Below are 27,941 nucleotides of genomic sequence, written 5' to 3' on the forward strand. Positions count from 1 at the left end.
CGCCCGTCAGCTTTGTGCTCTTTGGTTGTCTTAAGTATTGAATAAAAGAAGGGCCTACTCGAACACTGACGATATTTGTAGTGCGCGCCAAGGCGATATCTTGGGGAGGCTAGGATCACTGGGATGCAAACAGTCGAGGGATGTAAACAGTCGAGGGCGGGAGAGCGTACGCGAGACGTGTTGGCATGGTGTCGGCAACCGCTCGCCCTTTTTTTCGGAGCATCAGATATCAACAGTGCTTCCGGTTAATGCGCCTGGCGCGTCTTGTTGTTGCTCAGCTTCTCGTTTGCAAGCCAGGCCGATTGGCTCGCTGCCAGTTTCTGCTGTTCATGCGTGCGGTGTGTGTAGTACGTGCACTTCAGCCTTGTGCTCCGTTCGAGACGGCCGCCGCACTCTCCAAAGCGCGGTAAGTGTAGTACATTCCACCGTACCTTCGTGGAGACAGGTTGCGCTTCTGGAGCATACGTAGAAGTTTGATTTCATTCGTGCGTTATCAACCGAAAACGGGTATTATGGGACTAACAGCGACACTTAGTTCTCACAACGAACTGTTTTAGTCCGCGGGTAGCGGAAATGTGGGTCGTGATCCCCTCTCGTGAGATGTGAATAATGGTTGGCCGTTTGAAGGAATGGAGGTAATTGTGTCAACGCAGTTATTCGCAGAGGACTATCCCTGTGACACTTTTTGGTTCTTAATGGCTTTGAGCGAATGACCTCGCTGAGTGTTTTTTTTTTTGGCCTGCAAGGTTTTACGATTAGTGCGAAGGCAAAAAGGAATAGGAGGGGGGGGGGGGGGGGGGTGATCTGCGTCAGGATCTGCTGCAGTTGAAAGAAAGCGCGGCTCCCGTTTTTCATCTCAATTCACACGACGTTATCAAGCTTGTTATATGCGTCTTTGCTTGTTGGGATCTTTCTCCCAAATTCGAACACATGAGATTGTCATCGTTCCTCCACACGCATTTTGCCAATGCGAGAGCGCAATTATCGCCACAGAAACGGAAGCCGCGCTTTCTTTCAACTGCCGCCCGAACCCACTGGCGCTTATCTTGGAACCCAGCACAACGCGAAGCTCAGTCTTGGGCAGCACGAAAGGCGCGAAGCGAATGATGCTCTTTACAAAGCACGGATGAGAGCGCTGTAATCGCGGCGCATTCGGGCGCACGGAGCGCGCTGTCACGTGGTATTTTTTAAACTCCGCGGGCTTTCGTTTTTCCCGAATAAAGACGGCCACGGAAAGTCTATCTCATCGGATGTGCCTGGGTTTGACAATATTTGTGGAGCTCCACAACTTTCCTATTGACGCTTGAACGTTTCAAGCTATAATTAAAAAGTTAATATATATATATATATATATATATATATATATATATATATATATATATATATATATATATATATATATATATATATATATATATATCAGTGGCGTAGCCAGAAGTTTTGTACGGGGGGTGGGGCTCATGTTGCAGCGCGGCCTCCTCAGAATTTGTGGAGGGATCAAACGCAAGAATAATAACTGCATTCGCATTGACAATGACGTTGTGTATTAGATAAAGCTACTCACTGTCTCGATAAGTGAAATATGTATTTTTTTTTAAATAAAAGAATGTATATTCGTATGTCTTAAAAATCATGGCAGGCTTCACTGATACCAATGCTTGTTTTTGCGTATTAACTAAGTGAAGGAAATATCACACGAAGTAGACAACTATATCAGTCTTAAACCAACAAAGCAGTGCATGCCACAGATATGAAAAACGTAAGGCAATGAAATGAGCAAGTAGAGGACAAATATTTTAATTAATCTTTGTCGTGCATATGCAACGGCCAGGGAAAAATCTCAATGACGCTGTCCTTCGTTCCAGTGTCATGCATGCATTGCGAGTAATTGCACCAAAATTTTAGTCGCAACAGCGAGCACATGAACAAACGAGAAGTTCTGCAAAATATGCATTAGAAGTGCGAAGATAAAATGGAGCATAAGAAATGCGAAGATACAACTTGACAACTTGAAATTTCGAATAAGACCACCTTGGCGCAAATCATTTCAAAAGGTCAAAATAGACGAGGAAATTGGGAAGTTATTTGCGCCAAGGTGGTTTTATTTCAAATTTTAAGATGCTAAACCAACTAGCCCGGCAACATGCCTGACTGAACAACTTGACAAAGGACAAAAAAGTATGGCTGGAAACAAAGCCACTGTATGTACGTATACACAAAACCTCGCAACAAGATATTTAAATACCCGCATGCCTCCATTACATCTACGTGTCTAAGCAAAAGTCTCTCGATATAATGCGTCAAACAAGGCAAATAAACATCTTGCGCAATCACAGATAGTAAACTTTACGCACGGAAAGACAGACGATCCAGGCAAGAACAAAGCTATGATAGCAGAAGTCGTGATAAGTACTTGGGCCATGCTGTGGTCGGTGACAGTTCGAAAAAATGTCGGGAGGGGAGGGGGCTGAAGCCCCATAAGCCCCCCACCCCCTGGCTACGCCCCTGATATATATATATATATATATATATATATATATATATATATATATATATATATATATGAGAGAAGCCAACAGCCACAGAAACCAAGGAACACAGGGGATTTTTAATTAATTTATTTATTTTGTGGTGTTGATCAGTGATCAAGGAAAGGGTGAAAGAGGTGATGGGAAGGAGGGACTTCGCGATGTAGGACATTGGATTAATTTCGACCACCGATCGGGTACTGTAACGTGCACTAACATCGCACAGCTACAGTGTACTCAGCACACGGGCATAACACAACATGGTTCAATCCGCCGTTTTCACACGGCTGCTCTGCGCATGCGCGCATCTCTTGCTCCAGCTCCACTCCATGCACGGTGGAAGAATATATGTTCCCGTTCGTGGCCTCCGCGATCGCCGCCGCCGGAGCAGATCGCGACGGCCACGTCCCGTTGATGTTAGTGACAGGTGCATACGACAGATGGCAGCAGCTGTCAACCAAAAAAAAAAAGAAAACATGCCATTCGCAGGCGCAGCTGGCCCCTTGTGGAACTCCACGTGCGTTTGTTTTCAATCAGTAGCAGACGAATCACCGCCACTCACCAGAGGGCGCCACATATTGTAAAAAAGGCGGATTTCGCCTCCATCGAAATGCCTGAGTCACTTTGGGACGTTAAACCCCAATAAATCAAATCAAATACGGCCGCCGCAGCCGGGATTCGATCGGTTTCCTCGTGTTCAGCGGTCGGATTAAAGATTGCGCTTGAACCTCCCCGATTTCTTCCACAAAATTTATGGCTCTTTATCACATCGTCAAAAGTAATTTTCCTCAATATTTTTTTTCCGGAAAAAAAAATTCCGGTAATGTGAGAGAGAGAGAGATAACTTTTATTTTTCAGCTCAAGTCCGAGCCTTCTTAGTTGCCCGTTTGGTGGGCGCTATTTATCGGCGGTGGCAGAGTAGGGCCACGTGTCCCTTGGATGCGTCGGATGTGGGCGGCGAGGAGCGGCCAGAGGGTGGGCTGCAGAGAGGTTGGTGGAGCGGTCCATCGGGCCCACGTGAGGTGAAAGGGGGGAGGCAAGGTATGCGAGGAAGGTATGGTGGGAGAGTTAGTTGCGCGGGGGCATAACCAATATGTATGAATGTTGGAGGGATGCTCTCCGCACACGAGACAGGCGGGTTTGCCCGGTTTATGAAGGATATAGTGGGAATACAGTTCGCAGGGAAGGGAGTTAGTCTGTGCCTGTCGAATTAGAGTGGCGTCAGCACGGCAAAGGAAATGGGAGGGTGACGGAAGGGTTCGTCGCATGTGCCGCAAATTGCGAAGGTGTTCGCGGCGGTCCTGTCGGTGTGTAGCGCGGTCTGCCTTGGGATTATAATGGGCTGGCCAGGCAGTCGGAGGGCCCGGTGGTATTTTTTCACGGGCCAGAGCATGAGCAAGCTCATTCTCCGGTATACCTTGATGACCAGGAATCCATTCAAGGCGGACATGGAGCGTAGGGTGGGCTGTTAGGTATTGCAGCAAAGTGTCTAGGATATGGGGAGGGAGTTTTTGAGATTCGAATGAGCGTATGGCAGCCTGAGAGTCTGCACGTATGGTGATGGTGGAGGATAGGTGGTCGTGAAGCGTAATCGCCTCTGCTATGGCCAGAGTTTCTGCGTCGGTTGAGGAGGGCACTCCTGTGTGGAGATGTGTGGAGGTGCTTCGAGGGCCGACTACTGCAGTAACTACTTGGTGCTCGAGGATATGGGCATCGGTATAGTAAGTATCGTGGCCCAGTACGGGTAAATGGTTCGCCAGTGCTTCACGCCGCCCGGGATTTATCGTTGGAGACATGTGGCGTGGAATGGGTTTTACAGTAAGACGCGGGAGGCTTTTCCACGGGGGAGCAGATGGTTGAAGCGGGGGTAGTTGGGAAATGGTGTGTCCGAAAAGGCTGAGGAGGTCTCTGCCTTGCTCGGAGGTAGAGAGACGGTGTATCTGGGCTCGGTGGTGTGCTGCTGCGCGTTCTTCGAGGGAGTTGAAAATGGCGGCGTCTGCGATCAGAGCATTTGCGGCGTAGATGGGAACTCCCATGGCTAATCGAGTGAAGCGACGCAGAGAGGCTTCCAGTTTGCTTACTTGAGAGGATGTGAGGCGTTGATAGGGGTAGGCGTAATGTGAAAACCTTTCGAATTTTCCATTGTGAATTGTACTTTGCGTATCTTGAGACGTCCTCAGGACCTTGGAAGATACTGAGGGAAGGCTACGATTTACCCGCCGCGGTGGCCGCATTTGCAAGGAGACGAAAGGCAAAAAAGTCTATGTGCTGTGCGATGTTAGTCGACGGTAAAGAACCCAAGGGGGTCGAAATCAGCTCGGTGGCCTCCACTACGGGTTCTATCAAAGCTCATGCTCAGTTTTCGAACTTAAACCTCCGGCAACCACTGTACGAAGGCGAAGTCCAACCTGATTCTAGATGGTGTCACCTTTAGGCGTGTTCCTAGAGGCACGGAATTTGTGCTAGCGCTGTGGGAGAGCGTCATATGGTACCGTGGGTCACCTATACAACCACGAGTGACAATAATGAGAAAAAACAACCTCATATTTGTTTATAGGTTATGGGGATATGAGGTTGGTCTTCCACCTCGCTCTCACTATGAGGATGCGGCGTCTTCATCCGCTAACCGCGGAGGGGTCCGTGCTAGAGATAACAAAAGGGGAACGACAGCACGTGTACACTGATATGCTATTTATTGCACATGCATATAATGCGAACAGTGGGCCAGCTGGCTACAAAACATGAGCGAAGCAATCCCCAGAAATAGAAGGCTACGTAAGAAGGGCTTCCGACTTGCCGACTGTGGTAGGGGTGCGGCTTCGGCGGCGAAAGTTTGCGCTCTCTGAGAACGGCGGCAGTGCGCTACGGGTTCTCTCTTGCGTGCCACATTATTCGGGCTAAGGCCACTAAGCCAACCCCGGGCGCCTTCCGCGGGAAGCGGCGAGAGCGTGCGATCACAGCCGCTGGCTTCGCTGTCCGGACCCCAGAAGCCTCAGGACTCGCTCCGCCGCTAGGGTGCCTCGACGGACCGCTGCAGTCATCGAGGCATGCCTATCCGCGGAAATCCACGTAGACTACTTCCGCTTCCTCCATGAGATAGCTAGTTACCCCCTCGCCCAGTCCAACCTTGCGTGATGGTCGGCTACGTATAAACGGAGGAAGAAAAGTTTTCCACAAGGTCAGCAGTAACATGGTGGCGTAGCACTTAAAATGCTCAGTGCCCAGGGCAACAGTTCGCTGTCACAGCTTAAAGTGAACGTTGGCTATTACACTGCAAGCACGTGGGGACCGCACTGCGTCTTATAGGCATTAATGACGTTAGTGTTAATAGGCTTGGTTCGTGGATTCTACCAAACTCTATTGTCGTGGAAATCGGTAATTGTAGAAGCTGTCTGGATGATAGACTGGTACATTATTAATGCTTTAGCATTAGAAGGGTCTGTGCAAGCGGAAATGGCGAGCGACTTCTGTCAGTAGCCAGTGGCGGATGGGCCGTGGTGGGCAGGTGCCAACCTGCCCACCGTGATACGAACTTAGTAGTCCAGCCCACTTATAACGGTCGCAGTTATGACGAACACTCGCATATTGCGAACGAAGGTGGTGCTGCCGTCACAATATCCATTAGAGCAATGGGACTGCGTCTCAGATGCGTACAACGAACAACCGGGGCGGTGTAACTCGGTCAGAACGAACGAGGAAGCGCCGTTTAAGCTTGGGTTAAGTGCGACGATGGAAGAGCGTCTCCGGACACCCGTGACGCCCTCCTTCGAAAAGTGCGTGAGGACCCAAAAACGCAGTAAAAAGAGGCTAGACTTTGCCAACAAAACGGAATTTTTTCCAAATGCTGCCGTCGAAAGCGCATGCCTTGAAAGACGACACCTGCACTGGTGACAGCCACGGAAAGCTTTTACGTTAACATCCTAGTGTGCACGAGGAGGTACGGCAGCAACCGGCAACGGCCCTTGATCGCCGACAAGTCTCGAGCACTGCGATGCTTTAGGAGCTGTGTTGTCGTACGCTACAGGCCGAACGCAAAAGCCTGGATAACGCGTGACTGTTTGTTTTCATGCGACGAGCGTGCAACCAAACATAAGGTTCAATGGCGTGATGGGCATTGCGCACGATTTGCTCGCCGAGTGGCTAGTTGAGTTCGGCTATGGCATAGCGAAAAGAATTTAGAGCTCCAACTCGTGCGTGATAGCGTCGCAACTTACCAGATGTTGCTTTCTTTAACTGTGGTGACTGCGTTCTTCTGGTCATCATATGACAAGAGCAAGATCCAGCCATCAGATATGGGTGTCTTTCCCGCGCCTTTTCATCTGTGCATCATCCAGCTCGTGCTGATAGCAATTCGTTCACAGACGGCGACGTTCCGGTTCGGATGTCTTTGTTAGTTGCTGTGAAAATTATTAAAGCCATCAGGGGGGTACTAAGTGTGGAGTGCATCAGGGATTCCTTCCGTAAAGCATGCTTTACGCGGTATTTAACGACTGAGAACACTTTTGGACATCTGCGTGATTAGAAGCATGTGGATTTGCAGCGATGTGTTGTCGATGCACAGATCGCCGTACATGATTTAGTCCGAGATGGCTTCGGCGGTGCGGTATATGGCGCAGGCATCGCAAAGTCGTACACTGACAAATCCATTGTAGCGAAACACGAGTGCTGCAGAATCTCATGACGATGACGAGGAGGCCAATATGGCACTAGTCACCGTAAGCGCTTTAGCCATGATTAGTTATATCCTGTTCTTAAAGCAGCCTAACTGTTGGCACATACGGCCTTGCCGAGAAACATAAAATATAACCGCCCTTGAAGGATTGAAAAGCGCCGTGTTCCGACGCGCATAATGAACTGTTGCAAGAAATCAACGCCAATTTCGTTGGACTTCGTATTTCTGACTGTAAAATGGAAAGTACACTTACTACGAACCTTGGATACAACGAACGCAATCTGCGCCACCGTCAGGTTCCTTATAAGTGGGCTCGAGTGTATACTACCTATGCGAACTTAGTATACCATATCGAATGCAACGAACTTTAGTATGCAACCTCGGATATAAGGAAATTTAATGTGTAAACCTCGGTTATAACGAACGTTTGGCTGCTAACGCATTCAAACGATCCAGCGAGGATCGCCTTAGGGCTTTTTAATTTTTTTTTTTATGTACGCCGACGCTTTATGGTGGCCAGATTGAACTTCGGAGGAAATTTCGCGGTCGGTGGGGAGCTGCCTAAAGTCCCTGGTATATTGCATTTATGTTAACTAGCTCATGAGTCGGAAAAAGCGAATTTTTATGTGAGTTAACTGCGTGCCACTCACCAATTTATTTTAGCCTTTCTGTTAGTAAAAATGAACTATTCCTACTCTATTTCGCACTGAAGTTTTTTATTTTTACCAGAGTCTTAATTGTGCACCTTTCATTTCTTTTTGTTTTGCAGGAAGCCATAACAAGGCCTTATGTATGGCCAGGGCCTTGAAGAATTCCCTTTCTTTCACATGCGTCTGGACCCAGAAGCCTACCGAAGATGCTAACACATTCTGGACAGCGCACAAGGAGTTTTTTGAAAAATATAGCGGGCAGGCGACACTTAGCACTGGGAAACGCTTGCAGAGATCATCCGGGAACGGCTGTGAAGACCCTATCTGGTCGGCTCAGTTTAGGCTCCACTTGTATTCACCGTTGTCAGCAATTCAGCTTGAGTCGTTGAGCGCAGATATAGCTCGACATTGGTGTACGAGCAGACCCACCCAACATGGCCAGCCTTGTTACCTACAGTGGCTGCAGCCTGACCGTAGGCATGGCTTCTGGCATGGTTGGTATGCCGCTGATAGGCAGATCAAGATGCAGTCCTTAGCTTTTGGCACGTTTGTTAGCCCGAATGTGTTCGCCGAGCGCCACTCCATAGAGAGTGGTTCCGGTTACTTAGGCTGCGACATCGAATGTCTGTTCATGCATGATTTAAGGACCTTGCTAATAACTTTACCTCTTTGCAAATGTTCTCTCACGGCGTATTATATCTACCGACTCAGTACGTCTTACAAGAACATCTTTCGTGTAATTGTACATGGTCCTGTTGGCGGGCCTACAGACGTCTTCTTGCATTTGCACACCCTTCCCTTGTTTTACAAGGGTTTGGACAGCCCGATTAGGAGTATTACGAAGTTCCAGAGAACTTTGGAGATTGGATGCAAAGATTGCGGGCCAGTTTTGGAAAGTAGAGACGTGGGCGGCTGCTTTGTTGTGAAGCTAACTTTCAGCAACAGCCACGATGCACGGCGTACAGTAGGCCGCCTCAGTCGTCGATGCCGGAGGGCTTGGTTTGTGTACGCACCCGTGACAACTCACTGCCTCGGCAACGAAGCCGAAAACCTTCGGCAGCACTTGTTCTCGGTGCTTGTGCCTAAGCTGAAGTTTGCATGCTGCTATGCGCTCAATGCCGTCATCCAAATGAGTGATGACATTGTTGTGCAACTGCTGCTCCTGGAGAAGCAGGAACTCGATGCTGTCTTGAGGGACCTGGAGTCGTTCGCAGCCCACAACGAAGGCGCTCTCGAGGAGGCACTTTTCGACATTGGAGCTGCTATTGAGAGACACTGCTTCGTTACGTTCGTCGCGGTCTTGCCAGCACTATTTCGAAAGCGCTGCAAAGCGTACGTGCCCATCAAGATGCCACAAAACTGTTCCCTCGTGCGAAGGTTGTTTGTTACGCCATCTCGCGTCTTTTTTCTGCCGCCTGGTGTTCACGCCGAAAACAGGGTTCTCCGCAAGTTTGATCCCAGCTACGCCCTCCGAGTTTCCTTCCGTGATGACCATTTTGAATTTTTGTCACACACACTAGCGTCCCATGAAGACAAGCGCGAAATGATGGACAAAGTGGTCGGGCGCTTTTTGCGGGACGGAGTCAAGATTGGGGATCGTCACTTCAGGCTCCTGGCCTGCTCTGTAAGCCAACTACGGGACCACGGAGTCTGGCTCTATGCAAAGGTGGGAAGGTTTGAATGAAATTTGAGTGGGGAGATGCTGTAATGGTACAAATAAGCAGCGCAGACTTTTTGATATTTGTGTTCTTCCAGTGTCTCTATCAATCAATCTGAATTGTGCATTGCAAGTAGAAGTTGCCAAGTGTTCAGAGCAGGTTTTGTCGTCGCCTTCCAGAAGGGAAGCCTGGCAGAGAGCACGTGTCTGTGGCTCCCACTATATATTCACATCAGCTGATCACATGGATCTGGCCTGTTGTGTATTTTACTATAGTTACCCCATACCAGCTTATTTTATTGGAGCTATATTAAAAGGATACTCTCGATGTGTGCAAAAGCTTGGCACGATCATAAGGATGTAAGGGAGATCCAATAAAGCAGTTCACAGGCACGAGCCAAAAATTTTTAAGCTTATGACACTTCGGTCTCCAGGAGCTCCGTTTTCTTGGTCACGTGATCAGTGCAGAGAACGTTCGTCCAGACCCTGAGAAGACTGCTGCTGTGACATCCAGAGATAATGTCCCTTTTGCATGGCACGAGGATCAAGAGGCCGCCTTCAACGCGGCTCCAGACTGTCGCGATACTCGTCCATTTTGATTAACAAGCTGCCACTGAAATTCATACCGATACCAGTAATCTTGGTCTCGGCGCTATATTCAGAAACCGATCATTCAACATTATTAAGCTTTCCTTACGAAAAAAAATAACGACAAACTTCTTGAATTTCTAAATTGTCGCCAAATTCACCTAAATTCTCCCCAAATGTTTGAATTAAAATGTTGCCATTTTAGCTCCTGCATGTTGGAAAGAGAGACGTGAACAAGATGCCCTAAATTCATGGTTATTCTAAAAGTTAACTGCAAATAAAATGGAGTAACGTGAACAGGACTGCAGAATGTAATGCTTGCAAAAACCCCGGAGTTATTAAAAGTGAAGAAGTGTCTTTTATATAGTTTGTGATACACCGTATGAAGGGGTGCGGCAAAAACATATGCACAACACGCTTCGGTGTTTGAGCATTTCCCATGCGTCCCGTTAAGAAAATATGAAGGTTTCTTAGGGGTAAAGGCCAGCGCACAAACGGCATCCGCTAACATACCAGGCTACCAGTTTCTAAAGATAGGGTTTTGAGGTAAAGAGGAGCTTATTGCGGCATAGTAGTACGAGTTTTGACGGGCGCCAAAAAAAGGCAAATTATGTTAGCTAGCAAAACGAATAAATTCTAATAGTTAACTTCTTAACTCATACTGAAGGCACTTGATTGCAGTTCGAGAGTTGTAAGCTTGCTTTTAGTAATAGCCATATCAGTTTTCAAAATTTCGAAAACGCGATCACCCTCACCGATCTGCTTCGACTAATTTAGTCCATTCTTTTTCGCCATTCGAAAACTGTGCCCCTGCGGGAGAGCGCAGAGCGACGTCAGTCAAATTTCGAAAGTTCGTGACACTCTCTGCCTCGCCCGCTCTGGAGCAGCGAACTGGTGAGGAGCGGGAAATTTAATTTTTTTCCCCTGGTCACGTGGGTTTTGGGGCGCCACTATTTCTGGACATCGGGTGTCGTTGCCGATGAGCCATACAATACTGTCGCTCGGGTGGCTACCCTACTTTCGCATTAAAAAATAGGAAGAAACACTTGAGCTCCGCCTTAAGGGCACGAAGCGATAGTTTAATTGGTTAATACCCATGCATGCAGAAGGTCCTTCTCTAATTCACACTCATAGATCCCTGGCAGCCATCACCAGCCACCATCACCAGCAGCCATCACCATGGGTGGTGGTGGTGGAAAGCGTTTATTTGCTCTATTTTACAATATTTTTTTGCGGCTTAAGATGGAGTCTTCCATCTTATCATCAGGGTCGGTTCCCATAGTCCAGGGCTCCGCTGAGGGCAGCTGCCCTGCGTGCACGCCTTACTAGTCCTTGTTGGACTTTCAGGATGTCGCTGGATAGCATCCTCTCCCACTGTTCCGCACTCGGGTTTTCAATTATGGGTAGCTTGTCTATTTTCTGGCATGCCCATGTAGTATGGTATACGTTGATTTGTCTCCACACCACGGGCACTCGCTCTTGTATTGTGTGGGAGCACCACTACTCTGCGATGTCAGGTGCTCCAAGTGGTGGGCCTTGTGTGGCCCAGATTGCTCTTCCCGAGAGACCAATCATTAATCTTACTGCTACCCGCCAAGGTGCGCAGTTTGCTCGCTATCCGGTTGGCAGGTTGTGATGTAGCACAGCACATGGTGATACCCGGCTTTACATAGCAGAGTGAAGCTATAGCTTCAAAAAATGTTGGTACTCAAAAGATGTCTAGAAGGTACTTGTACGAGGGCGATGCTTATGAACACTCTCAGGGTTAGTTCACATGCGACATAAGTTAAAGCTGCAAGTTGAAGCAACACAGACAATAAATAACAAGGTACACAGTATAAAGTGTACACCCCTCCCCTCCCGAAATGAGAGGACTGGACTGCCGCCGTCGTAGCTCAGTTGGTAGAGCATCGGACGCGAAATTCGGAGGTCGTAGGTTCGGATCCCACTGGCGGCATGTGGTTTTTAACGCGATAGCGCTAAGGACCTCGCGTCATAGAAAATCTGCCGTCTTCATCGGCGGCGACATCGTTGACAGTGACCGAAAAATCCCCAGAGAGGCAACCCAGGAGGCAGCTGGTCCACCTAGGTCACGTGACCTTGTGGCGTCATCACAACCTACTCACCGAATTGTGAGCAAACTGGACACCGTGGCAGGTGGCGGTTGAATTAATCACTGCTCGTGCAAGGTTACTCGGGAACTGGAACGAAACAGCGTGAGAACACGGGACTGCAGAAAGGAAGAACACAGACCCAGCGCTGTGTCTGTGTTCTTCCTTTCTGCAGTCCCGTGTTTTCGCGCGGTTTCGTTCCAGTATCAGGAACCAACTTACCCAACAATCGTCCCTTTTGCTCGAGAAGAGCAACCTGGATTGCACAATTTCCATCGGTGGCAGCACCTGCCATCCCAGGCAGTGGCACATCGCCTATCTGCAGCATCACCCTGCCAACAGCGGTATGAGGACTCCCAGGGAGTCTATGAATGCTAAGTAGAGAAAGACCAATTCTGCATATATCGGCATTAACCCACTTGCTATCGTGTCATACCCTTACGGCGGAGCTTAATTGTCCCATAAATTTTTTCTTCTGCTTTCTACTGAGTTATCTTTCAGCGATAAAACAATTACACTGTTAATTGCTCATTGGTCAACACAAATTATTAATAATAAAGGCAGAAACGTTCCCCTATGCTCCTTGCCTTCAGTGACTGTTGGCTTCCTTCCTATATATGCCATAACGAGCCCCTCATTACCCTTCCTTTCCTGTGGACATAGACATTTAGAGTCAATGCGGACGTCGCATGTATGTTTGTGGCATACAGGAAGCAATTCCGGCTATTTAAATTACTGAGCAGCCGTCTACCGGGTATATTCTATTTACTCGAGCATAGGTAAGGCTTTTTTTATAAATAGTGGTCCGACTGATGATTTTAGCCAAATATTAGGTGCGAACTTTAGTCATGATAGAAAAAAAAATGCGCCTGTAGTCAGAGGCAAACAAGATCTGATGGACCCGATTTAATCTTATCATCACTTCAAAATCCATCGCAACGACCCGACAGTCGTTTTTAGGCAGCTGTCCACTCGACTCACCTTCCCTGCTTCAAAGAGGCTAGAGAGGAAGTACTTACATCTGCTAATATGATCAGAGTATCTACAGATGTTCTCCTGTGATTTTATAACTAGAGGTTAGCATATTTTCGATAAATTAGGGTGCGTTTGGAAGTATGAGGGGCCGCACTCTAATCACAAGACCATCTACGCGTGCTGGCTGCTGTGCATCATCCTGACTGATGTGCATCATCCTGACTGAGTTATAAACAGTTATTTCGTGTTGACTTGACATATGCTTTTGCAGGATTGTCATGGCAATTCAGTGGAGTCGATACGAAATTGGATGGGGGACTTCAGCCAGATTCCCACCGTGGCCAAAAAGATTGCACGGATGGGCCAGTGTTTCTCGACAACAGAAGAGTCGGTTGCTGTGCCCCTACAAGGCGAGACAGTGGAAGACGCTGCGGACATAGAGGGCGGCGTACACCCTAAATCGGGAAAGCCATTTATCTTTTCAGATGGCATAGGCATGATCTCCGAGTCCCTCATGAAAAAGGTGCGCCTGTGCTCGTGTGTGTCGTCATCAGCGCACACATGCTATTTCGGTTGTAATGTATTCGCTTTTTTTTTTAACTTGAAATGATTTGCATTATTGTTGATACAGTGTGTATGCGATATAGGTGATTTCCTGTATCCTGTACAGGATATTACATGTTAGTGATAGCAAAGGCACACAACCATAAAAGTAACCGCTACTTTTTCTCCCATTTGACGATCATGTTTAAGAATTAACTGCAACAGAAATTAGGAACTACGTTAGTTTGGTTTATTGGTTTATTGGGGTTTGACGTCTCAAAGCGACTCAGGCTATGAGGGACGCCGTAGTGAAGGGCTCCGGGAATTTCGACTACCTGGGGTTCTTTAACGTGCACTGACATCGCACAGTATACGGGCCTCTAGAATTTCGCCTCCATAGAAATTCGGCGTTAATGTAGTAAAGTTCGATGCAAAGTCGGATTAATTCCTTGAACAGTCAGAACGTTTAGACCAATTAACACTTAACACTGATCAGTTCACAGTTTTCTTCTTTTCTGTTTATATTGAGGTATTTCTTTCATGTTCCAAAGTTACTGTTCTTCATGTATACGTGCAATTTTTTCTGGTGCCTGTCAAGTGCATGGATGCTCAGATATCGGAGAATAACGTCTCCAGTTGGCTTGTCCAAGAGAGGAATAAGCTGGTAAATGCCAGCAGTTAATAGTAACACCTGTAATGTCTCTGGAGATGTTGGCATATTGTCAGTTTGCGGGTAGCGTTCTATTCAACAACTGAAAAGATGTGGCAAATTTCCTGCCCTATTTTTATTGGTGCAAGAAGCAAAGACGGTGGACGGTACAAGCTTCGAGTTTTTGGGCATGATCTTCTGCTGCCAGCTCCAATATTTTGGACATGGTTTCCTGTAAAGTGGAAGGAGTGATTTCGATTGAGTTATTTGAACAGGGCCAAACCATAACTGTGGCCGGTTACTTCGAAACACTCCACACATTCCGTCGGGTAGTCGGTGATAAATAACGTGGAGGAGAAGTCGTCTTAGAGAATATGATGCTTGCTCTGACGCTGCTTGTTGGAAAAAGTGGGCTGGAAGCTTTTACACTCTCGTCTGTAGCCCTGATTTGGCTCATTCATACTTCCATATTTTCCTAATATGCGAAGGACCAAATGCAAAGACAATGCTGTGGGCACCATATATGTTTCAGGCAACATTGACTTGTTCTGGGTTTGGTTTGGTTTATGGGGTTTAACGTCCCAAAGCGACTAAGGCTATGAGAGACGCCGTAGTGGAGGGCTCCGGAAATTTCGATCACCTGGGGTTCTTTAACGTGCACTGACATCGCACAGTACACGGGCCTCTAGAATTTCTCCTCCAAAGAAATTCTAGCCGCCGCGGCCGGGATCGAACCCGCGTCTTTTGGGTCAGCAGCCGAGCACCATAACCGCTGAGCCACCGCGGCGGCTTTGACTTGTTCTCAGAAGAGAGAGATAGGTAAAGAGCAAGAGGGAAGGCAGGGATATTAATCATGAGGGTGTTCTGGTTGGCTACCCTGCACTGAGGTAGAGGGATGATGGGATGGGAAAGAGAGAGGGGCAAGAAGCGCAGTCACAGCTGGTCCTCAAGACAGTCGCTGTGAGGAAGCAAAACGAAGTGGGGAGAGAAGTCCTTGAAATTCCAAGACGAGATGAAAGGAATGATCCCACCGTGGCGGCGTGATGGTCGCTACGGGAAAAGAGGCAAGAGCAGTGCGTTTGCCCACTCCGGGCAACCCACAGGACAGCGCGCACCTAACTAGCGCGTGAGGATTACGAGGAGCCGCCACTACGTGACGGGGGATAGACAATTACCCCCTGAAGTTGTACACTGATAACATGTGTACGCCTATATGGGAGTAACAAAAGTGGGCTGCCCTCTAGCGCACTCCCTTTTATAGATGGGAGGGTGCTAGAGGACGGCTTACTCCCTTTTAACTCCTTTCTGTTTCGAGTGTATTAATTAAGAATGGCCATAAATATTCCACTAATGTGTGAGGAAGGCTGCAAGTGAACGGGCGTCGTAGCAGCCTTAACTTTCATTGTCTATGTGCTCGGCTGCTGACCGGAAAGACGCGGGTTCGATCCCGGCCACGGCGTTCGCATTTCGATGGAGGCGGAATGCTAGAGAGCTGTGTTCTGTGCGATGTCAGTGCACGTTAAAGAACCCCAGGTGCTCGAAATTATACGGAGCCCTCTACTGCGGCGTCCCCATAGCCTGAGTCGCTTTGGGACATTAAACCCTATAACTAAACGTGCTCGACTAAGCATCATGCCGACGTAGGACTGAGCCATAACGGACCCGTGGAACAGATGGGTCGACACTCTGTAGAAAGAATTATCTGTAGTCATGTAATCGAGACGTATCTTGCAGTGAACAGTGATTGTAGATTGGGTGGAAACGATAACGCTATCGGAACACTTCCTAGCTGCAAGAAATCGGGCTAGAATTCTGGGTTTTCTTGCACCTTGATACCATCTTTAGTTGCAGGCACGCGAAGTAAGGAACAGCGATCACAGGGGTTTATGTGTTGCATTGTGTTTCCCAGGTGTGTGAAAAGTTGGACATGGCACAAATCCCATCTGCCATCCAGATTCGTTACGCAGGCTACAAAGGCATGTTGTGCACGAGCAATGCACTTCAGGGCGACAAGCTCATTCTGCGCAAAAGCATGAACAAGTTTGCCTGTTCCACATCGAACAGCCTTGAAGTCATCAAAGTTTCTGCGCCATGTGAGTGTGGCAGTGCATTCCATAACAACAAAATGCTACAACAAGGAAATGGCAGCGAAATGGGTATTCCCCCTCAGAGTTCCTAAAAAGAAAACAATTGTTGCGCTTGAAATTGTTTGCAACTCACGCGAATATTTTCGCTGTAACACGCACATTTTACAGTTACTGATACGTTACAAAGCTCACAGATCTCACGTCAAGGAGCGGCATAGTAAATGGGCCAGGTAACGGAATTCTCCAAGTGCACCTCAACGCATCTTGTTTAACAGAACTGTGTGAAGGACAAACATGGGCACACTGCTTTTCTTGACGAGTGCAGAATCAAATTGGCAGTTCAGTTCATTGGGCGAATTCGGCATTGAAGTTAAAGGTGTCAAAGTTCACCTTTTTCTCGTAGAAAGTAATGAACTCATCTACATTGGCATTAAAGTGATTTTTCATGTGTTCAGGCTTTCAGGGGCTGCTACTGGCCCTGCCAGCTTTAATGTGTGCTGAATTTATCTTGCCTTTAACCCTTTTTCCTGTCTGCAATGGGTACTGGTTCGCACACTGACACGATAGAATATTCATATTAATGGAGAACGAATTTTAACCTTCATTTTTCAGTCGCTTAGTTTGTTTCATTAGAAATAAAGTCGAAAAGAAGAAATGCTTCAGTCTGAAGAGCATTATTACACCGGTTTGGCTGTTGCGTGCGTCAAAGATCAAGATAACCTAAGAAGACACAGTACATAATCTGGTAATGCGTGCACCAACGTAAGCGCTCATTTCTTGTATCATAGTAAATATCTTATCTCTGATGCCTGCAATGCATCGATTTTACGTCGCTGCGGTCCTGTTTGTGCGTATCTGCATATTGCTGTCTAAATGAAAGCACTGTAGTTGTCAGTAAATTTCGGGCCTGTGGCTTTTTGCTGCTGCCGTATCATCTTCGCTGGTTTATCTACTCGTTTATTTTTCTTACACCCTGCTCTTTGCAGCTCCTGTATTCCTGAACAGGCCGTTGATCACTATCTTAGAGCAGCTAGGTGTTCCGAGGACTGCCTTTCTGAACCTACAGCAGAGCATGGTTCTTCTGTTGTGTGACGCCCTTGTCAGCGACTAAAGACTAAAGACGTACGCGTACTAAAGACGTACGCTCGTACAAACCTCCTTTTCTTGAAGTTGCGGCCGAGTGGACTGTCCTTGAGTCGAGAGCCGTTCACTCGTTCTCTAATATTGGCTCTCTACAAGAATTTGGTTGGTAAGTACCCAGGTTTTCTATAACTTCTGCCTTGGGTTCAGTTCACAGGTTTTGGTTCCGTGCAGTGAATAAGGGTAGCAAGTTTTGATCCAAAGATAGTACAGTAAATGCTTGTCTCCTCGCATACAACTTATTTTTATTAGGGGATGAAATGAAAGTTTAAGATGGCCGCTTTCCTAGAAGCGCAACACTTTTAAACATGCAGGTCTGCCTCCAGTGCTCTATGCTCTATATATTAAGTTGCTTCGGCAACGCTACGGAAGCTACGGGCATCTTGAGTCTTCAGCCCATCAGTCTGGCGACCACGTCTTAAAATATTTCCTGCTCACCTTGTATGCTCGCGACATCTGCAGGTTGCAGTTGGAAAAAAAATGTTTGGTTTTGAGGAAAGGAGCGGCGCAGGAACTGTCTCACTTCTCGGTGGGCACCTCAACCGCACTATGAGAGAAAGGAGGAAGGAGAGAGTGGGAAAGAGACACCGTGGTAGAGGGCTGATGAAAAATTTCGACCACATCCCTACTGAAAAAAGTTTTATGAGGCAATAAACTCATACAGTTTATCATACAAATGTCATAGACTTATCATACAAATCACATAAAATTATCATTCAAATGTCATTCATTTCTGTGAAATTATACAGTCATCATAGAGATATCATAGAATATCATACAATCTATGCAATTCGTATGATATTCTATGATATCTCAATGATGACTGTATGATTTCACAGAAATGAGTGACATTTGAATGATAATTTTATGTGATTTGTATGAGAACTCTATGACATTTGTATGATAAACTGTATGAGTTTATTGCCTCATAAAACTTTTTTCAGTAGGGATGTGGTTCGTTAAAGCTCTCTCACATGGCGCAGTACACGGACATTTTACATTTCGCCTCTATCGAAATGCAGCGATCGCGGTCAGGATTGAACTCGTGTTCTCGGGCTTATACAGTTGGGAAAAAACAAGGAGGAACACCGTTTTAAACCAGGATACACTCAAACAATGTTAGTCTGACAGTGATATTTTTCCGTCAACAGTATAGGCCAACTATAAGCAACTAACCGTGAGTATACGGGTACGGTTTATTTCATGTTTCTTCTTCAGAACATGGGGAGGTGAAAAAAAGCCTGCTGAACCGTAGCTTGACAATGTCCCACCCCCCTCCTTGTTTACATAGGTAACATCGGGGCACGTACTATACACGTGTATACTATACACGCCGCGGTGCCTCAGTGGTTACGGCACTCGGCTGCTGACCCGAAAGACGCGGGTTCGACCCCGGCCGCGGCGGCTGAATTTCTTGAAGGCGAAATTCTAGAGGCCCGTGTGCTGTGCGATGTCAGTGCACGTTAAAGAACCCCAGGTGGTCGAAATTTCCGGAGCCCTTCACTACGGCGTCCCTCATAGCCTCAGTTGCTTCGGGACGTTAAACCCCAATAAACCAAACCAAACCAAACAGATCAGGATACACAGAAAAAGAAACGTGTCTTTGTGAACATTTTTGCATCAATAAATTAACGAAGGCGAAGTGCAACCTTCATGAAATGTGAAAGCACAAAATGAAGCGTAGATAGCCACCTTCAAAAAGACTTCCAAAATTTGAAAGAGCAGTGATAAATGCAAACAGACGAATTAACACGTACTTTCGATATGCAGATTACACCTGCGAAAAAAAAATCATAAACGGTAGTGCTTACACAATCATCATCATCACCAGCCTGACTACGCCCTCTGCAGTGCAATGACTTGTCCCATATCTATCCAATTAACCCTCTCCTTTGCGAGCTGCGGCCACCTTATTCCCACAAACTTATTAATCTCGCCCGCCCACTTAACTTTCTGCCGCTCCCTGTTACGCTTGCCTTCTTAATAATTGCAAAAAGGAATGACTTTTTCTTAACGCTGTTTCTGAACGACTAAAGGAATAACTTTCTGAAATCTGTTCTAAATACTGATCAGGTCAATTTCTTTGTGGAAAAAATAATTTAGTATACTTGGTCTGTGTGTCGTAACAATTGTTCACCGCAATAAGTGCGGCTACGCCGGACTTCGTATTGCTCAGGATGTCTAGTTATATAATAATACGTATTTGGTTGCAAGTTTGCCGGATTAATTATGAGATTAATGCCTTAATTCCTCTCATCCCGTAACTTTTTACAAAGGTGATAGTTATACAAGTTCTCTATGTAGGGGCTTAATTCTGCCGATCGGTTGAAACGCAGGGATGCCATGTGCTCTTGGGAGTTATTTTAATGCTGTAAGGATCCGGGGGTAATAAAGAACTGCTAACTTCATTGCTTACTACGTGATACTGATTCCTAGTAGCATGCGGCAATTTTGTGGTGATAGCAATGTTATTTCAAGTCCCACTGCCTCTCACGTCCATCGAATTGACATTGAAATTTGAAGGCAACTTTGCACAAATTTTGTGGGTACAGACAAACCTGAACAAAAATGAAAGCCGCATGAGTGAATAATTTGTCATTATGTAACGCGCATTTATTAAATAAAAGGCAAATTTGCTACGTTGCAAGCGGTTCCCACTTCGACTAGTGCTAACCGTACGCTCCCTAATGCTAAGAGCCGTGGCTAAGAGGCACACGCTACTTCTCAACCTTGGGTAGAGGTAGCAGCTGAACGACAACTTAAGTACTCTGTCTGGGTTCTATTCATGCCCCATGTTTATACGCCCACTGTTGCTGTTGTAAACCGTGCACTTCAGGCCCTGGTGTTCCTGACACGGCGCATATCCTTTGGAATAACTAACATAGCTTTGGATGCCACCGAATTTTTTTCACGATTACAGCGAGTTGCGTGACTTTTTAGATATTATCGACGCCCCGTTCTATACTTGAGATAAGAGCGTCAAAAGCTTGGTTTGGATTAGTTGGGTCGAGTTGTTTGTAAACATAGCGCAAAACTGTGGTTGCTTGGTGCCTGTATAATCCTCGTGTGACTTCTTCCGAAATAAAGTTGAAAGTTAGCGGCAGTCTTGTCTGTTGTGTTGTCCTTGTATTTTTAGCTCCATGTTTGCAAGAAAAGGGCAGTCGCTGTTATCCTTACCAGTTACTTCTCGAAGGGAGCATAAACAGGCATACTTTTCGCTTTTTTTTTTTCAGGAGGACTCAAAGAAAAAAGCAGAATAGCTGTTTCTCCGGACAGTGGCCGCAACATGCTTGGTGTCCTTGACGAGACTGACACCCTTGAGTATGGCCAAGTATTTGTCCAGTTCACGCATTTGGGTGTCGACTTCAACTCAAATGGTGATGACAGTAGCGTGCCTAACACCCAAGTGCTCACAGGTATGTGTGCATAACCACCGTTGAGCGCAAAATGTATTGGCTGCTCGTCGCTGGTCGCTGCCCATCAGCTCCCGTGTCGATCAGTGAAAGACGCTGGTCACTAGGAATCACTAGGGCGCGCTGCAGGGGCGCCGCCTAGTGGCGTTTGCTTGTAGGTGCGGCTGCGCGTGCTCAGTGGCCTTGCTGTTTAGGTTTGGTGCGTCGAGAGTGCCAGAATTTAATCTGCAACATCGAAGAGCTTAGCCGCCTTTTCAAGTTTTTAAAATGATATGGCTATTATCAGTGCCAGCTACATATTTATAATTGCCACCACGTGTGTAATAACTATGATAGTTTAAAACTGAACTATTGTATTTTTATAAACCCAACCACTATAATAAATACTATTAACCTGCTTTTTTTATGTCCGCCATTTCTTCTGTTCGCGAAAGCTATCTTTATACCTGAAAGACCCTATTAAAAAAATTACTGGCGGGCTTTGCTAGAACATCGTGTATATCCTAAACGTTATAACATGCAAAGGATATTATTCCCAATATTTACATAGTTCCTGAGACATTTGTGTAGATTTATAGTGTAGGAGAACAACGAGAAGCTCCGTTTTCACCTCCTCATTAATTCCTACAAAACGCGCATCTTGCACTTGTTTAATATATTTCATACAAGTCCGCGTTTAGCATTAGGCACGTCTCGAAATTAAGAGGCCATGTCTTTGGGTTCGCTTCAAGAAAAAGTCGTATTTTTGCATCAGAGCTGATGATCTCGGCCAATTACTAACCGAGTGATGTATGAAGTTCATACATGCCGGCATTCTTGCAGTGAACCATCACGGCACATTTTCCATCAAGGTAACTGTATTTAATTCTGTGGATGGAAGAAACATTCGGAAACTGCCGTTCCTTTTGATTTATTCACTTTCTAACCTACACCGATCCTCAACTCCATTTTTTTTTAAAGGCAAAAGTCCAAGAAATACGTACTTTAAATGAAGCCTCACCCCCCGTTCGCCCCTTAGTGAGCAGAAATAAAATCGTAGTGCTGACATAAATTTAGTAGCAAATCCGCAGTAATAAAAGTAGATATTGAAGAAAGATGAAATAGCCATGAACAAGGAGCATACAACGTTAGAAGCAGGCGATTAAGTTAACTTTGAATATGTACAGTAGTGAAACTTTTAATATCCAACAGAGAACGGCAACAACCCCCCCCCCCCCCCCCCCCCGAACGGCACGCGGCCGGCGGGGCAGGGGGTGCTGCTTTAGATGCTGGCCAGGGTGTCCTAGGTCACGGCAGCCAGTTGGACGAATCCGAGCTGCGCAGCAAACATAATTAAAGCTTACAATGAACAAATGCGGGATAAGAAGGAACTGTATCGCCAAATCAATCACAACGAGGCAGGCAATGTGATGCGCCCTGTACCAAATGAGGCTTCGCGCCTCAAAGCGCCTATACCCGTCGATGCCACTCACTGCAGGCACTGTGTTGGTGACAAAATGTCCCTGCCTTCACCCCGGAGACGTGCGCAAGTTCGAAGCAATCGATGTTCCCGCCCTGCACCACATCAGGGACTGCATTGTGTTCCCAGCCAAAGGGCCCCGGCCACACCCCAACGAGATGTCGGGTGTGTATGAGAGAAGCGTTGCATGTCTTGCAGTAAATAAGGGTGGAGAGCTGAGCGAGTCGGTAATAGTCGTTCATTTGGTGTGGTACAGCGAGAAATAGGCAAAAGTAGTAGACGACACAGATGAGCGCTGACTCGCAGCAAATTTTTTACTGAGAAAAACACATTTTAAACATCAGAATCATGTGACGCCAAAAAGCCCAGAGCACTCGAGGGATATAACTTTAACATGCCATCTGCCACAAGGTGAACGCGGTCAAAAAACCGGGCTGTTCCACTCCTCTTTTAATGATTAGATTTAGTCATGACCCCATTTCATGATTATGACGTGGATAATACGGGTTAAAAAAGGAATGGGGGGGGGGGGGGGGTCAGTTGCTATCGCACGACACGAAAAAAGCGCACGCGCGCTACTTCTAAGCCTCTGGCACGTGACCTGCCTGAGAGCGTGATCGCCACACATGATGCGTGATCGTCCTGATCGCAGGCGTATTATCTGCGTGATGGCATAAGCGAAAATTTCGAAGAAGAGAGAAATTTATCTAATATAGAAGCCAGTTTCATGGCAGAAAAAAATCTGCCGTCCGTTTGCCCATCTGCTAAAGCGAAATTGAGTGACAGATGGAATGGGGTAAAACACTGATGCCAGGAGAAGTTTTCAGGTTGAAAACTAAACATGTTGACAGGCTTGCATGTGTGGTTGCGTTTGATGACTTATAATAAGCTCTGAAACGTCTCGAACCAAAAACTTTTTTCAAATTTAAAACAACGTTTCTGAGCTGGCTCGGCTCGTTCTTCAGGGGTGAAGGGGGGCAGTAGCTAGCGTCTTTAAGTATGCATAAAGGGGAGAAGGAGGTCGAAAGACGGAAAGCGGTGATGCGTAAAGTGCGAGGGAGAGGTTCACTTCCATGCATACTTAAAGATGCTAGCTACTGCCCCCATGTTGCTTGCCATGTCAGAACAACATTGCCAGGCAGCTTTGTCGTGCTGATTTCGCCTTGTGGTCACATACAGGTTCAGACCTCGATGGAGATGAATACGTTGTGATTTGGCAGAAGGAGCTCTTCTTCCCGGGACCGAACAGGGAGGCCATGGTGTTCAGCTGCACATCAGATCAAGCGCCTTTAACTGGAAACCTGGCACGTACAGACTGAGCTCTTTTCTAAACGAACACTCGTCGTGCGATGTCGTTTCTCACATTCAGTGTCTGCTCCCAAGCTGGCATGGTCTGTGTACTTAGGGGTATTTATATTGAAGCAAATCAAATTTTCTCAGCACACATTCACGGTTAACGAGCGCAAAAAGACGAAGGCGAAGAGAGGAATACGACAACACGATACAAGCGCTCTGTAGTTGAAGCATGTATAATGCTTTAGAAATTTTGCCAAAAGTTTGCATTTAAAGCTGAGGAAACAGTTATTTTGTAAAATTAGTTGTGATTGTCGCTCATCCATGCGACTTTTATTGCGAAAGCAATACTACTTGCACTTTCAAGCCTTTGCCGTGACAAGGCGGTGCCACCATATTGACCTTTCGCATGACCTCTGTGTGAAGTCACGCCGAAGAGCTGGGCGACCATCTCGCGCCGTCCGTGTGCGACGGCGGTGCACATGAAGATTGGATTGGATTGGATGGGATGGGATTAGATTAGATTGGATTAGATTAGATTACATTGGATTGTATAACCGATGCATCACCACAAGTCTAACCACAAGCACCACCACCAGCTACACTACCAGCTGAACCATGGCGTAGGTACGGATATTGCTTTCGCAATTACCGGGCCTAACCGAGCTAAGCCACAGCGAATTTTTTAAACTCCTGTTTAATAGTCATTCATGATTTTTTTATGTATTATTGTTGGATATCCTGTCGAACTCAAAGCACTGTCGTATACAGACTCACTTCAGCTAGTCTAAAGCTTTCAGGAACTGCATTCAAAGAAGATTCAGTCTGGCTGGAGTTGCTGCAAAACAGAAAGTATAGTTTCAGAAAAAATTAATTATGACAGAAAGTCTGATCTTTGAGGCAAATCAAGTTGCCGCAGTAGCTAATTGGTTATGGTGCTGGGCTGCTGACCTGAGTAGCTGCTGTGTCAGGAGTGTTATGATGACTCCTTGGGATCTATAAATCAAACGTAGAGATTGGCCAATTCCGCATATACGAGCATTAATCTACTAAAACTATCGCGTCAAACTCTTGAGGCGGAATTTGAGTGTCCCCTTCATTTTTTTTTTAGATTAATGTTCGCATTATTTGAGCGCCCTCCTCCTTGTGGTGTCATATTTCCGTGGCTTCGTATCGCGCAAAACTGGGAATGTTTAGCAGTTTTTATAGTGTGGATGAAAGTAATTACTCATTGGCGTCCACCCAAGCGCAGCAGTAATTACTCACTTATTACAGAACTCCTCCACATAGGGGGATTCCCCTAAACATTTGACCAGTGCTACTGGCGTGTGCAACTGAAATATATATTTTGGTGACAGTTCCTATCTGTGCTTATGAGCTTACTTTCGCTGTACGAGCTACTGAGGTCAAATGCAAAAAGTGCTATGAGCGGGACTACAGATGCTACATCCGCGACACAACAGCCTCTTGTACCAACTCTTATCTCCTGTTCCATGTCATGCGTTGCTCCATATTTAGCACTGTTCTTTCGACCGTGCACCAAGCAGGTCAACTTAGCACTGTATTCTGGCCTTCCTGCTTCTGTTTAAGAGGCATTTCTTTATTTTGGGCAAATGAAAACTAGCTTTTTGTTCTCAGTCAGCTTTGTGCTGCAAATCGGAATGAAGCTACTGCAAATTGACTTTTCGCCTTCTACAAGCCCTGCTTCAAAATTCTCTCGTCCACTCTGACATTGCTTTTTAGAAACGCACATGTGTACCTTCCTCCAGTCTGATACACCTATTCTTTGTGCCGTGACGTTTTGCAGGATGATGACATCATTAAGTTCCTGTGCGAGTACATCTTAAATGACAGCGTGGGCACCATGTCCAATGCTCACTTAGCATGGGCAGATCGATGTCGGAATGGCATATTTTCCACCATTTGCCTCAGACTTACCGAAAAGATTTCCGTCTGCCTTGACTTTGCAAAGACAGGCATCTCTGCTTCACTCGAGAAAGAGGAAAGGCCCGTAGAGTATCCCGATTTCATGAACAAGCGGGGAAGCAAGCGAACTTACAAGTCTCCCAGAGTGCTGGGAGAACTCTACCGCCTGATCGATGCACTCGTGGGCAGCTGTTCTTTAACATTTACCTCGACTGACTTCCACTGCACACTGTTTGAATACCCTGGCTGGCAAAAGCATCGAAGTGCTGCAGAAGATGCCATGTCCACTTACGAGTGGTTGATGCTGAAGATCATGGACCAGCACGGCATCGAGAGTGAGGCCGAAGTGGTGACTGGCGTCATTAACAGTGTATCACGCTACAACAAAAGCAGGCAGGACAGGACCAATGTGGAGGCCCTCGTCGGGAAGCAGTATAAAGAGCTCGTCGAAGTGATGCGAAAGCGCTTCTTCGAAGACGTTGAGGCTGCTTGCTTGAGGGATGATAGCCAGCAAGTGGGGAAAACACTGTTCGAGATGGCGTCAGCCTGGTACATGGTGGCCTGCGCAAACCAGGACCAGGAGGAACACTTCTTGGGGCTCCCATGGTGCATTGGAGACAGTCTGCTGCTTCTTTCGAGAGATCGAGGCAGTGGAAGGTTGGCGCTGGCGCCGTCGTCACAAAACTTGTTAACCGCAAAGATAAATGACCTTGCGGGGTCCGTTAACTCACCGTATGACGCTGCATTAAACATGCTGAACGTCTGGGCAGAAAAGGAAAACTTGCTGCAAGATGGTGTCACCCGGTCCCTCAAGATTTGTTCAGCGTGCTTCTCGCAGGCTTTCCAGCACTTTGTGTCTGGCGGGCAGTCTTCAGCAGTGGCGTGCACAGTGAAGAGCTTCAACCTGCCTTGCGGAGGTGTCTCGCGGGCGTCGACAGTTGGCGAGTACGTGTGCGGGTTCCTCCGCTATATGTCCACTGCACCGACGGGACTACCACTCTGTGCCCAATGCGGCTCCACTCAGGTACACATGCTGACACTGGCCGCTGTGCACTGGTACTCGAGGCTGGTCATCACGAGGGATGTCTGCTGTTTTGATCTTCCTTGTGACCCCGACCTCCATGACAGCTTGCAGGATGAGCCGCAGGAGTCGGACCCCGTCCGTATCTGTGTAAGCAGCACGCTCTTTCTTTTCTTGCATTTAATGAGGTTGTGATCATTACAGGTTTAGCAGACATGAAGTGGTCGGTGTGGTTTAGCGGCATGTGAAGTGTATTATATGGGTCTATTAAACACCGGGACACCGGGGAATCTCCAAACTTTCAATGTCACCGATAAATTGAGCGCGCCCAAGAACGGCGAGCATTCGTAGCCTGACGACCGTGCAGTGCACTTAATCCTATCGCCGCCACCAATTTGTAGTTCTTCAATAATGGGACATCAATCAAAGTAGAAGAGAAACAGCACATGTCGCCGATGGGATCCGAACCCACGAACTCTGAATTTCGCGTCCAGTGCTCTACCAACCGAACCCACGGCCTCCGAATTTCGCGTCCGGTGCTTTCCCAACCGCTACATTTGGTAGAGCACCGGTCGCGAAATTCGGAGGTCATGCGTTCGGATGCCTCCGGCGGCATGCGGTTGTTTTTCTTCTGATTTTATTAATCTCCCATTAATGAAGAACTGCAAATTAAAAAAGACATCCCCTGTGCACCTTTGTTTCTGTGGCTGTTGCCTTCGGTCATGCTTCTCTCACTTTAGTCCTTCGTGATATGAGAGTCTTGCACTCTCAGTGAACTTTAGCGAACCAGTGAGCAACAAGAGAGCGGATGAAGGAATGAGCATAAAAACAACGTTACTTGCTGCCGCTGTCATGTAAACACTTCTCTCACTGTTTTTTTTTTTTTCCTCTGACCGACTGACAAACAAATGTACCACTCATAACTCCCACTTCCTCTGTCTGCTCTCACTCCATAACAGGTTAATAATCCCGCCTTCCTGCATATGGTGCGAGAGCGGAGAGACCAGGTGAAGAAGCTGCTGTGCTGCTGGACAGGAGTTGAAGAGGTCAACATTCGCTGGGATAGAGACCGCTGGAGCGGTGATTACTACGTCGTGGCCTCCGCAGTCGGGAGTCAGTGGCAGCTGTGTTACTTTGATGACGTAATACTTGAACCTTGGCTTCAAACTGCCATTGTCGATGGAAAGTTGGGTTGATTGCCGTGCTGCAGCCTTACATCGTGCGTACGC

At 46.9% G+C, this 27,941-nt stretch overlaps 1 pseudogene across 1 annotated transcript; it reads left to right on the plus strand.

Moving 5' to 3' along the window:
* Positions 1-168: 168 nt before the first annotated feature.
* Positions 169-27,941, plus strand: LOC149365391 (uncharacterized; annotated as a pseudogene). The gene is made up of 10 exons (XR_016282670.1): positions 169-406; positions 7,970-9,516; positions 13,453-13,704; positions 16,283-16,466; positions 17,447-17,709; positions 20,834-21,016; positions 22,491-22,637; positions 23,652-23,776; positions 25,573-26,862; positions 27,672-27,941. The product of XR_016282670.1 is annotated as an uncharacterized LOC149365391 (transcript).

The sequence above is a fragment of the Amblyomma mixtum genome, chromosome 1 (assembly GCF_055824585.1).
Source record: "Amblyomma mixtum isolate Tamu chromosome 1, ASM5582458v1, whole genome shotgun sequence".
Taxonomy (NCBI): Eukaryota; Metazoa; Arthropoda; class Arachnida; order Ixodida; family Ixodidae; genus Amblyomma; species Amblyomma mixtum.